Consider the following 13,170-nt stretch of genomic DNA (forward strand, 5'->3'; position numbering starts at 1 on the left):
GGTGCCATTCAGGACACAACCCAAGTGCGAGCAAGACATCTGTATAAGGCAAGCAGAGATCAAGAATCATACGTCACACATACTTCTGACCAGGTGGCCTAAGTTGAGGAGATCATGTCTTCTTCCTCCTCCTACTCATCCTCCAGGTACAAGGCAATCGTGAAGCCCATGGACATCCAGGCCTCCAACGCCCCGGCGAGGATCGTCCTGCGGGCTGCAGTGATCTGGCTCTTCTCCATGAGCCTGGCTGTCCCCGAGGCTGTCTTCTCAGACCTCCGCTCGTTCAGCATCCACAGCACCAATGAGACCTTCATCACCTGCGCCCCCTATCCCCACGATGGTGAACTGCATCCCAAGATCCACTCCATGGCCTCCTTCCTCATCTTCTATGTCATTCCTCTGTCGGTTATATCAGTCTATTACCTGTTCATCGCCAGGAGCCTGATCAGGAGTGCCTATAATATGCCGGTGGAGGGCAACGTGCACGTCAGAAGACAGGTGGGTCTCTTTCTTCATCATCTCTTCTATTTTCTTCTAGTTCTTCTCCCTCATCATCACTACTATTTTCTTCTTGTTCTTCTCCCCCATCATCTCTACTATTTTCTTCTTCTTCTTCATTTCTTCTATTTTCTTCTTCTTCTTCATCATCTCTTCTATTTTCTTCTTCTTCTCCTTCTTCATCTCTTCTATTTTCTTCTTCTTCTCCTTCATCATCTCTTCTATTTTTTCTTCTTCTTCTCCATCATCTCTTCTATTTTTTCTTCTTCTCCTTCTTCATCTCTTCTATTTTCTTCTTCTTCTCCTTCATCATCTCTTCTATTTTCTTCTTCTTCTTCATCCCTTCTATTTTCTTCTTCTTCATCGCTTCTATTTTTATTCTTCATCATCTCTTCTATTTTCTTAATCTTCATCTCTCTCTCTCCACAACATCACAGATAGAGTCCAGGAAGCGCCTTGCCAAGACCGTCCTGGTGTTTGTGGGCCTGTTCGCCGTGTGCTGGCTCCCCTGTCACGTGGTCTACCTCAACTGCTCCTACCACTACTCCGAAGTGGACACCTCCATGGCCCACTTCATCTTCTACCGTGGGAGCCCGTGTCCTGGCCTTCACTAACTCCTGTGTCAACCCTTCGCCCTCTACCTGCTCAGCAAGAGTTTCCAGAAGCAGTTCAACAAGCAGCTGTGTTGTTGGTGTCGAGCCCTGGCGAAGAGGTCCCAGAGCCAGAGGAGGAACAGGAACAACACACACATGACCTCCTCAGGACCACCAACCACTCAGTGGCCAGTCTGAGCTTTATTAATGGAAAACACATCTGTCAGGAGGACAGTGTGTGAGAGACAGATGGGTGGATGGTAAGAGAGAGACAGACATACAGGTCTACCAAGAGGAGAGAATGTGAGACAGACAGAAAGGTCTACCAAAGAGGAGAGAGTGTGAGACAGACAGGTGTAGTCGGATGGTAGGACCAAGGGGTAGGAGGATATCAAAGGTTCCAGTGTGGTATGCAGATGGTCGGGTGGGAGTCTGTCTGTCTGTCTGTCTGTCTGTCTCACATTGCTCACCCTTTGAAATGGACGCTAATCTGGAATCACCTGAGTGTTTCTGACCTGTTTGATTGTATTGAGCCTTTAATCAAGATCCCACAGCAGCTGTATAGATGACCTACATAGAACAGTATGTGAACCTTTATGTATTTGAACAGTGTGTGAACCTTTATGTATTTGTACAGTGTGTGAACCGTTATGTATTTGAACAGTGTGTGAACCTTTATGTATTTGAACAGTGTGTGAACCTTTATGTATTTGAACAGTGTGTGAACCTTTATGTATTTGAACAGTGTGTGAACCTTTATGTATTTGAACAGTTTACTTTTGTATTTGAACAGTATGAACCTTTATGTATTTGAACGTGTGTTTGCTAATTACACATTTAATTGTTAAAGGCAAACATGTAATGTTTTGATACTTGATATGGTGTCTTATAAGCCCATGTGGGCTGGGCACCAGTTGGTGGACAGAATGTTACTCTGTGGTACAGCTCTGTGGTACAGTAATGTGGTACAGTAATGTGGTACAGCTCTGTGGTACAGTAATGTGGTACAGCTCTGTGGTACAGCTCTGTGGTACAGGTCTGTGTTACAGTAATGTGGTACAGCTCTGTGGTACAGTAATGTGGTACAGCTCTGTGGTACAGTAATGTGGTACAGCTCTGTGGTACAGTAATGTGGTACAGCTCTGTGGTACAGGTCTGTGTTACAGTAATGTGGTACAGCTCTGTGGTACAGTAATGTGGCGCAGCTCTGTGATACAGTAATGTGGTACAGCTCTGTGGTACAGTAATGTGATACAGTAATGTGGTACAGCTCTGTGGTACAGCTCTGTGGTACAGCTCTGTGGTACAATAATGTGGTACAGCTCTGTGGTACTGTAATGTGATACAGTAATGTGATACAGTAATGTGGTACAGTAATGTGATACAGCTCTGTGATACAGCTCTGTGGTACAGTAATGTGGTACAGCTCTGTGGTACTGTAATGTGATACAGTAATGTGATACAGTAATGTGATACAGTAATGTGGTACAGTAATGTGATACAGTAATGTGATACAGTAATGTGGTACAGCTCTGTGGTACAGTAATGTGATACAGTAATGTGGTACATCTCTGTGGTACAGTAATGTGATACAGTAATGTGATACAGTAATGTGGTACAGCTCTGTGGTACAGTTCTGTGGTACAGTAATGTGGTACAGCTCTGTGATACAGGTCTGTGGTACAGTAATGTGGTCAATATGTGCAGTTAATATGCAGGCTATTTTTAGACCGCAGGTCTACTGGGCGTCAGTTCAAATAGTCTTTGTAGGCTAAGTTCAGGCTACAGTGTGTCTCGTGTGAACTCTTATGTGGATTATAACAAATGGACATATTTGTACGGGGTAAATCAGCTTTTTAATCAATCGTTTTATTATATGTTGAAGGTAAGCAATAGGCAGGATACAGTATTGCTGTGTCTGTGTTGTCCAGGGGTTACATAAAAACTACAGGTTATGAGAGGACTGGGACTGCCCCACTTCTTATAAAAGACCTTCACGAATAATAATAGGTTTATAATATAAGGATCATGCATTATGATGATGGTATAGGCCGGGCCTGATGATATGCAGTGGGAGAATTCTAACGTGAACACATGGGTGGGGAAAACTCACAGATTCTTTGAATGATAATGACCGAATCATTGTCGGCGTGATTAGACAGGGTGGGTGTGAATTGCAGGAGTGGGGGTGGTAAAATCAGCTGTTCAACAAGCTGTTCAGTCGGTTAGCAATCAACTGATGGCCCAACTCAGCTCATCCACTCTGCCAGGGAAACACAAACAGAAGCCTACTATAGGTTTTCACAGGCAGCCCAATTCGGATTTTTTTTACACTAAAATCGGTATTTTGACCAATCACATCACACCTTTAAAATTATGATCTTTTTTCAGAGCTCATCTGATTGGTCAAATGACCAATGAGTGAAAAAAAAGTGTGTAAACGCAGCCAGAATGTGACAATGGATCGGCTAACGGGTAGCCTGCAGAATGTATTGCAGCCCATTGCAACCCTCCATGACACTAGTTCACCCGTAAATACAGTCACTACCACTCCCGAAAAGACGACGTCTTTGTCCTGCTTGCAACCAAAGTCTTTCAAGAGATGTTCGACCTTGGTTTGGTATTGTCATCGGAACAACTTGGTCCTTTTTGACCGGCGGGGTGATTTATCTATTTGACAAGCATTCTGTAGAATTGAAATTAAGAATTTCCTCGTTTCCCACAGCAAATCTACTGTGGCATTTGCACAACACTTTGTATGAATGGAAACTAATGTTGGTGTCACACCCTGACCATAGTTTGCTTTGTATGTTTCTATATTTTGTTTGGTCAGGGTGTGATCTGAGTGGGCATTCTATGTTGTGTGTCTAGTTTGTCTGTTTCTGTGTTTGGCCTGATATGGTTCTCAATCAGAGGCAGGTGTTAGTCATTGTCTCTGATTGGGAACCATATTTAGGTAGCCTGTTTGGTGTTGGGTTTTGTGGGTGATTGTCTCCTGTGTCAGTGTTTGTACCACACACTACTGGTTTCGGGTTTTCACATTTCTTGTTTTGTAGTTTGTTCATGTATAGTTTTCCTTATTAAAAAAACATGAACTTCAACCACGCTGCGTATTGGTCCGCCTCTCCTTCGACAGAAGAACCCCGTTACAGTTGGTGTAACCTACCTGTTATTATTGAATTCGTTTCCGATGGATGTTTTCCATTAAAGAAAACCTGTCTGTAAAAGTGTCTGGTGCAGTCAGTTCTTGTCAAGGGATCTGTCCATGTTTGAAACGTCTTACTAAATCAAGTCAAAAACGGGAATTGAGTGATTTGTGCCAGAAGGGCTGGAATCAAATCCACGCTGACAAGGTAGTGTTATTTGTACAGGCAGCTGCCCTGACCGCTAGACCATCCCAGATCTCTGATTGAACTCCATTTTGACAGTTGATTCATAATCTTATGTTCTCTGGAAAGCTTAAGATGTCCTGAGTATAGAAAACATTAGGAACACCTGCTCTTTCCATGACATAGACTGATCAGGTGAGTCCAGGTTAAAGCTATGGCCCCTTATTGATGTAACTTGTTAGATCCACTTCAATCAGTGTAGATGAAGAGGAGGAGACGGGTTAAAGAAGGATGTTGAAGTCTTGAGACATGGATTGTGTGCCATTCAGAGGGTGACTGGGTGAGGCAAACAATTGAAGTGCTTTAAAACAGGGTATAGTAGTAGATGCCAGTCGCACTGTTTTGAGTGTGTCAAGAACTGCAATGCTACTGGGTTTTTCATTACTCAACAGTTTCCTGTGTGTATCAAGAACAGTCCACCACCCAAAGGCCATTCAGCCCAACTAAAGTAAGTGCTGTACATGTATACTGTATTAGCATTTATTTCATACTGGTCCCCCAGTGGAAATCAAACCCACAACCCCGGGGGTTGCAGGTGCCATGCTCTACCAACTGAGTCTCGAGGGTAACTGAGCCACGAGGGTAACTGAGCCACGAGGGTAACTGAGCCTCGAGGGTAACTGAGCCTCGAGGGTAACTGAGCCACGAGGGTAACTGAGCCACGAGGGTAACTGAGCCTGAGCCACGAGGGTAACTGAGCCTGAGCCTCGAGGGTAACTGAGCCTCGAGGTAACTGGGCCTCGAGGGTAACTGAGCCTCGAGGGTAACTGAGCCACGAGGGTAACTGAGCCACGAGGGTAACTGAGCCTCGAGGGTAACTGAGCCCCACAGGACTTGACACAATCGTGTGAAGCATTGGAGTCAACATGGGCTAGCATCCCTGTGGAACTTTCAACACCTTGTAGTCCATGCCCCGATGAATTGAGGCTTTTCTGAGGGCAAGGGGGGGGGGGGGGGTGCAACTCGATATTAGGTAGGTGTTTGCAATGTTTTGTACACTCAATGTATACTGTAGATCAAACAAATCCCAGGCTTTCATTAAAATGTGTTCAACTTCCCATTGGCTAAACTTACCCCAAGGAAAACATTTTGACTATATTAGCCCTCACACCTACAAGGATGCACTTTAATGCTAGGTTTAGGACCTGGTATGGAAGCTTCTAGAGACCCCAACTGATGTATAGAACAATCTTAAAATGATTTACTTTGGTTTAGATTTGTTACCGGGATATTACCATGATACTGATATACCTAGCAACACTAAACGTCATGATACTTCTGGCACCAATATTTTATAATACCTTAGTACCATTTCATATGATACTACCACATTTCTCGGCCCTACTGATCTAAAGAACCAGCTGACGCCTGTTATAAAACATTAATAAAGTCAAGTTTTATTTATAAATTCTATTACACTTTTTAAAGAAACAGGAAGTAGACTAGTCTATTGTATGCGCCTGGCCAATAATGTCAGTGGTGGAATGTCAGGGCACACTCCATTACTCAGACATCATTTACAAACAAAGCATGTGTGTTTAGTGAGTCCGCCAGATCAGAAGCTGTAGGGATGACCAGGATTTTCTCTTTATGTCCGTGAATTGTGTGCGCCTGGCCAATAATGCATTTGATATAATTTCACAAACATTGTCGCGGGCCATTTTAAAACTAATCCCGGGCCACTATGATTGTTTTGATAACAAACAACGTTGTTCAGTCATGTTACCTAGCTAGCTAACAACATGGTAACTTCATAGTAGGTGTCGGCAAATTTGATTGGCACAGGAAGAAAAGAAAATGCTCTGCTACTCATGAGATGTGCTTGAAAAGGTCAGATTCATATGCAAAAGGCCTAATGTGAGCCTGGACTATCAAAAACCAATCTCCTTCTGGTCCTCCTTACATTCTGTTTGGTGCCTAACGTTTTTAAAGTTGGTAGCTGTGTGTGTGTGTGTGTGTGTGTGTGTGTGTGTGTGTGTGTGTGTGTGTGTGTGTGTGTGTGTGTGAGTGAGAGTGAGAGAGAGAACAAGGTGTGAGGGAGAGTGGTGTGTGTTTATGAAGGATACAGAGACATTGAGAGAGGAGTGTGTGTGTGTGTGTCATGGCATATCATGTGTGGCAGCTGTAATCCCCTTCCAGCCATCACTCACCTTCTCTCTGTCTGCTCTTCCTATGCATTATTTCCTCCACCAGTTTTTTAAATCTAATTTAGCCATGATGGCGAGGGGGGATGCAGACCCTGATCAGTCTTCTGTTGTTATTTTTGTACATTTGATACATTGTAGCAGCGGGCTGAGTGATCAATGTTTATATATTGTAGCAGCGGGCAGAACCAGCAAAATTGATACATTGTAGCAGCGGGCAGAACCAAGTTGATCCATTGTAGCAGCGGGCAGAACAAAGTTGATCCATTGTAGCAGCGGGCAGAGTGATCAATGTTTATATATTGTAGCAGCGGGCAGAACCAGCAAAATTGATACATTGTAGCAGCGGGCAGAACCAAGTTGATCCATTGTAGCAGCGGGCAGAACAAAGTTGATCCATTGTAGCAGCGGGCAGAACAAAGTTGATCCATTGTAGCAGCGGGCAGAACAAAGTTGATCCATTGTAGCAGGGCAGAACAAAGTTGATCCATTGTAGCAGCGGGCAGAACAAAGTTGATCCATTGTAGCAGCGGGCAGAACAAAGTTGATCCATTGTAGCAGCGGGCAGAACAAAGTTGATCCATTGTAGCAGCGGGCAGAACAAAGTTGATCCATTGTAGCAGCGGGCAGAACAAAGTTGATCCATTGTAGCAGCGGGCAGAACAAAGTTGATCCATTGTAGCAGCGGGCAGAACAAAGTTGATCCATTGTAGCAGCGGGCAGAACAAAGTTGATACATTGTAGCAGCAGGCAGAACAAAGTTGATACAATGATACGGATTATTTTTATTGTTCAGAAATGTGGTGGGAACTCTCTTTGTTCGCTGGACTTTATCCTGCTAACTGTTCCAAATGTCTGAACTGAATTTGGTAAAAGGGCTTTTATGTACTCTGCGCCATCGTCTTGGAACTCCTTACAAAATACTTGTAAATTTGAAGCACTTGTAAATTTGAAGCACCGATTGATGTATTTAAATCACTGGTGAAGGATTTTGAGGCTGATTCCATGACCTGTCAATGTTTTTAATTTGCTGTTTTATGATTTTGTTATACTCTTGTGAATTCTATGGACTTTACTAGATTACTTTTAGTTTTTCATGTTGTCTGTCTGTAATTGTGTAATGACTTGGTGCTGCCCATCTTGGCCAGGACGCTCTTGAAAAAGAGATTTCAAATCTCAATAAGCCCTTCACGGTTAAATAAGTGAAAAAAGTAAAAAAAATGATTATCTTGTTGTTGTCGGTGATCAGGCCTACCACTGTTGTGTCATCAGCAAACTTAATGATGGTGTTGGAGTCGTGCCTGGCCATGAAGTCATGAGTGAACAGGGAGTACAGGAGGGGACTGAGCACGCACCCCTGAGGGGCGTCCGTGTTGAGGATCAGCATGGGGGATGTGTTGTTACCTACTCTTAGAACCTGGGGGCGGCCTGTCAGGAAGTCCAGGATCTAGTTGCAGAGGCAGGTGTTTGGTCCCAGGGTCCGGAGCTTAGTGATGAGCTTTGAGGGTACCATGGTGTTGAATGCTGAGATGTAGTCAATGTTTAGCATTCTCACATACGGGTCGGTAGTCATTTAGGCAGGTTACCTGGGCGAGGGAGAGCTTGTACGTGTCTCTGTGTGTGGAGTAAAGGTGGTCTAGAATTTTTTTCCCCCTCTGGTTGCACATTTAACATGCTGATAGAAATTATGTAAAACTGATTTAAGTTTCCCTGCATTAAAGTCCCCGGCCACTAGGAGCACTGTCATTGGATGAGCATTTTCCTGTTTACTTATGGCCTTATACAGCTCATTGAGTGCGGTTTTAGTGCCAGCATCGGTCTGTGGTGGTAAATAGACAGCTACGAAAAATACAGATGAAAACTCTCTAGGTCGATAGTGTGGTCTACAGCTTATCATGAGATACTCTACATCAGGCGAGCAAAACCTTGAGACTTCCTTAGATATCGTGCACCAGCTGTTGTTTAGATATATGCATAGGCCCCCGCCCCGTGTCATACCAGAGGCTTCTGTTCTGTCCTGCTGATAGAGTGTATAACCCACCAGCTGTATGTTCTTAATGTTGTCGTTCAGGCACGACTCGGTGAAAGATAAGATATTACAGTTTTTAATGTCCCGTTGGTAGGATATACGTGCTTTCAGTTTGTCCCATTTATTTTCCAGCGATCGAACATTAGCTAGCAGGATGGAAGGCAAAGGCAGATTAGCCACTCGTCGCCCGATCCGCACAAGGCATCTTTTCCCACAAAATCTCAGTTTTCTCCAGAGAATGACGGGGATCTGGGCCTGGTCGGGTGTCTGTAGTATCTCCCTCCCGTCCGGCTCATTGAAGAAAAACTCTTCGTCCGATTTGAGGTGAGTAATCACAGTTCTGATGACCAGAAGCTCTTTTCAGTCATAAGATACGGTAGCAGCAACATTATGTACTAAACAAGTTACGAACAATGCAAAATAAAATATAAAAAAATAGCATGGTTGGTTAAGTCGATAAGACTGCAGCCCTCCCCTCCGACATCATCATGATATCATCATGGTTCTAGTCATCCATGGGGAAAGGAAATATCCAACTCAGCTCCCATAAAGTCTTTGCATTCCAAATGGCACCCTATTCCCTACATAATGCACGACATGGTGTAATAGTTGTGCACGACATGGTGTAAGAGTAGTGCACGACATGGTGTAAGAGTAGTGCACTACATGGTGTAAGAGTAGTGCACGACATGGTGTAAGAGTAGTGCACTACATGGTGTAATAGTTGTGCACGACATGGTGTAATAGTTGTGCACGACATGGTGTAAGAGTAGTGCACGACATGGTGTAAGAGTTGTGCACTACATGGTGTAAGAGTTGTGCACTACATGGTGTAAGAGTAGTGCACTACATGGTGTAAGAGTAGTGCACGACATGGTGTAAGAGTAGTGCACTACATGGTGTAAGAGTAGTGCACTACATGGTGTAAGAGTAGTGCACTACATGGTGTAAGAGTAGTGCACTACATGGTGTAAGAGTAGTGCACTACATAGGGAATAGGATGCCATTTGCAATGCAACCTTGATGAAATGATTGCAGTATGCAAAGAATGCTGTTGAGCCTGAGAGAAGAATGTGTTTTCACAAGTAGTGTCTTGTGTTCAGGAAAACAAATCTAACTCTGTAGAAAAACACTAAACTCAAGACAGTCATCATGCAACCAAAGCAGAACTCTTACATTTACATTACATTTACATTTAAGTCATTTGGCAGACGCTCTTATCCAGTGCGACTTACAAATTGGTGAATTCACCTTATGACATCCAGTGGAACAGCCACTTTACAATAGTGCATCTAAATCATTTAAGGGGGGGGGGGGTGAGAAGGATTACTTTATCCTATCCTAGGTATTCCTTGAAGAGGTGGGGTTTCAGGTGTCTCCGGAAGGTGGTGATTGGCTCCGCTTCCTAGCTTCAGGAATGACCAGACACAGTTCTGTTAAAAGGAGCGCTGTTTGGTGTTGCTAGACTATTATTTGCTGGTAACACTTAAATTCAAATGCAATTCCCCCATTGTATTACGAAGCGTTGGCGTTTTGTGCTGTTTTCTAAGACGTCTGTGAAGTTAAGTTGAACTGAGTGCTGTTACACAACTGCAATCTGTTGGAAGACCTGCTGGGATTCTCACATTATTTAAGAGGCATTGACTTTTGGGCTGTTTTGTTTTTACATTGTAAGTGGGTAGACTGTAGATGGTTGTACACCCCTACATTATACAGCCTGAGTGGTAGACTGTAGATGGTTGGACACCTCTACATTATACAGCCTGAGTGGTAGACTGTAGATGGTTGTACACCTCTACATTATACAGCCGGAGTGGTAGACTGTAGATGGTTGTACACCTCTACATTATACAGCCTGAGCGGTAGACTGTAGATGGTTGTACACCTCTACATTATACAGCCTGAGTGGTAGACTGTAGACGGTTGTACACCTCTACATTATACAGCCACACACACACACACACACACACACACACCTCACACACACACACACACACACACACACACACACACAACACACACACACACACACACACACACACAACACACACACAACACTGAAACAGACACACCACACACACACACACACACACTTTATTTGAATCCACAAATCTCATTACATCATAGAGGATCCAAACATTTCAGAGGACACTGAAGGAAATTAAAGCACCTTCTTCACAACAGGCTGACCATAACAGCTGCAGAGCAGTACCTTCTCCTCCACACAACTAGGCTGACCATAACAGCTGAAACAGAGCAGTACCTTCTCCTCCACACAACTAGGCTGACCATAACAGCTGAAACAGAGCAGTACCTTCTCCTCCACACAACTAGGCTGACCATAACAGCTGAAACAGAGCAGTACCTTCTCCTCCACACAACTAGGCTGACCATAACAGCTGAAACAGAGCAGTACCTTCTCCTTCACACAACTAGGCTGACCATAACAGCTGAAACAGAGCAGTACCTTCTCCTCCACACAACTAGGCTGACCATAACAGCTGAAACAGAGCAGTACCTTCTCCTTCACACAACTAGGCTGACCATAACAGCTGAAACAGAGCAGTACCTTCTCCTCCACACAACTAGGCTGACCATAACAGCTGAAACAGAGCAGTACCTTCTCCTCCACACAACTAGGCTGACCATAACAGCTGAAACAGAGCAGTACCTTCTCCTCCACACAACTAGGCTGACCATAACAGCTGAAACAGAGCAGTACCTTCTCCTTCACACAACTAGGCTGACCATAACAGCTGAAACAGAGCAGTACCTTCTCCTCCACACAACTAGGCTGACCATAACAGCTGAAACAGAGCAGTACCTTCTCCTCCACACAACTAGGCTGACCATAACAGCTGAAACAGAGCAGTACCTTCTCCTTCACACAACTAGGCTGACCATAACAGCTGAAACAGAGCAGTACCTTCTCCTCCACACAACTAGGCTGACCATAACAGCTGAAACAGAGCAGTACCTTCTCCTTCACACAACTAGGCTGACCATAACAGCTGAAACAGAGCAGTACCTTCTCCTCCACACAACTAGGCTGACCATAACAGCTGAAACAAAGCAGTACCTTCTCCTTCAGGATTTACTTAGTGCTTTAATATGGAAGAATTCCTGGCATGTGCTGTGTTGTGATTTAACAGCCTTATTTACTAATTTTAGTGACTTCCTTTCCCTGGGAAATGCTAACCCCTTTTTGAGTGCTGGTCTCGTTGTGGGAATGAGTTTGTTAACCGGGGACCTGAGCCACGTCACACACACCATAAGGACTTTTGGGGTTAATGAGCTGCCCCTGCACAAAGACAGATCTCAGACAACGTTCAGCAGATATCAAGCCAGCACTGGAGAGGACAAGTGCAACAGGCGGTGTTCAGCCCCACCACTACCGCCACGTCCGGGGGGAAGAGCCAACCGTAACAGCCCTGCTCGGGAAGAGCCGACCGTAACAGCCCTGCTCGGGAAGAGCCGACCGTAACAGCCCTGCTCGGGAAGAGCCGACCGTAACAGCCCTGCTCGGGAAGAGCCGATCGTAACAGCCCTGCTCGAAGAGCCGACCGTAACAGCCCTGCTCGGGAAGAGCCGAGCCCGCTAACAGCCCTGCTCTCGGGAAGAGCCGGTGTAACAGCCCTGCTCGGGAAGATCCGGCCGTAACAGCCCTGCTCGGGAAGAGCCGATCGTAACAGCCCTGCTCGGGAAGAGCCGATCGTAACAGCCCTGCTCGGGAAGAGCCGTCGTAACAGCCCTGCTCGGGAAGAGCCGACCGTAACAGCCCTGCTCGGGAAGATCCGACCGTAACAGCCCTGCTCGGGAAGAGCCGACCGTAACGGCCCTGTTCGGGAAGAGCCGACCGTAACAACCCTGCTCGGGAAGAGCCGATCGTAACAGCCCTGCTCGGGAAGAGCCGACCGTAACAGCCCTGCTCGGGACAAAGAGCCGACCGTAACGGCCCTGTTCGGGACAAAGAGCCGACCGTAACAACCCTGCTCGGGAAGAGCCGATCGTAACAGCCCTGCTCGGGAAGAGCCGACCGTAACAGCCCTGCTCGGGACAAAGAGCCGAGTGTAACGGCCCTGTTCGGGACAAAGAGCCGACCGTAACAACCCTGCTCGGGAAGATCCGACCGTAACAGCGCTGCTCGGGACAAAGATCCGACCGTAACGGCCCTGTTCGGGACAAAGATCCGACCGTAACAGCCCTGCTCGGGACAAAGATCCGTCCGTAACAGCCCTGTTCGGGACAAAGATCCGACCGTAACAGCCCTGTTCGGGACAAAGATCCGACCGTAACAGCCCTGTTCGGGACAAAGATCCGACCGTAACAGCCCTGCTCGGGACAAAGATCCGACCGTAACAGCCCTGCTCGGGACAAAGATCCGACCGTAACAGCCCTGTTCGGGACAAAGATCCGACCGTATCAACCCTGCTCGGGAAGAGCCAACCGTATCAACCCTGCTCGGGAAGATCCGACCGTATCAACCCTGCTCTGGACAAAGAGCCGACCGTAACAGC

At 45.7% G+C, this 13,170-nt stretch overlaps 1 pseudogene; it reads left to right on the top strand.

Annotated features, from left to right (window-relative positions):
- Positions 1–77: 77 nt before the first annotated feature.
- Positions 78–1,398, top strand: LOC135532674 (gastrin-releasing peptide receptor-like; annotated as a pseudogene).
- The last annotated feature ends 11,772 nt before the right edge of the window (positions 1,399–13,170 follow it).

This window comes from Oncorhynchus masou, unplaced genomic scaffold (assembly GCF_036934945.1).
Source record: "Oncorhynchus masou masou isolate Uvic2021 unplaced genomic scaffold, UVic_Omas_1.1 unplaced_scaffold_1982, whole genome shotgun sequence".
Lineage (NCBI taxonomy): Eukaryota > Metazoa > Chordata > Actinopteri > Salmoniformes > Salmonidae > Oncorhynchus > Oncorhynchus masou.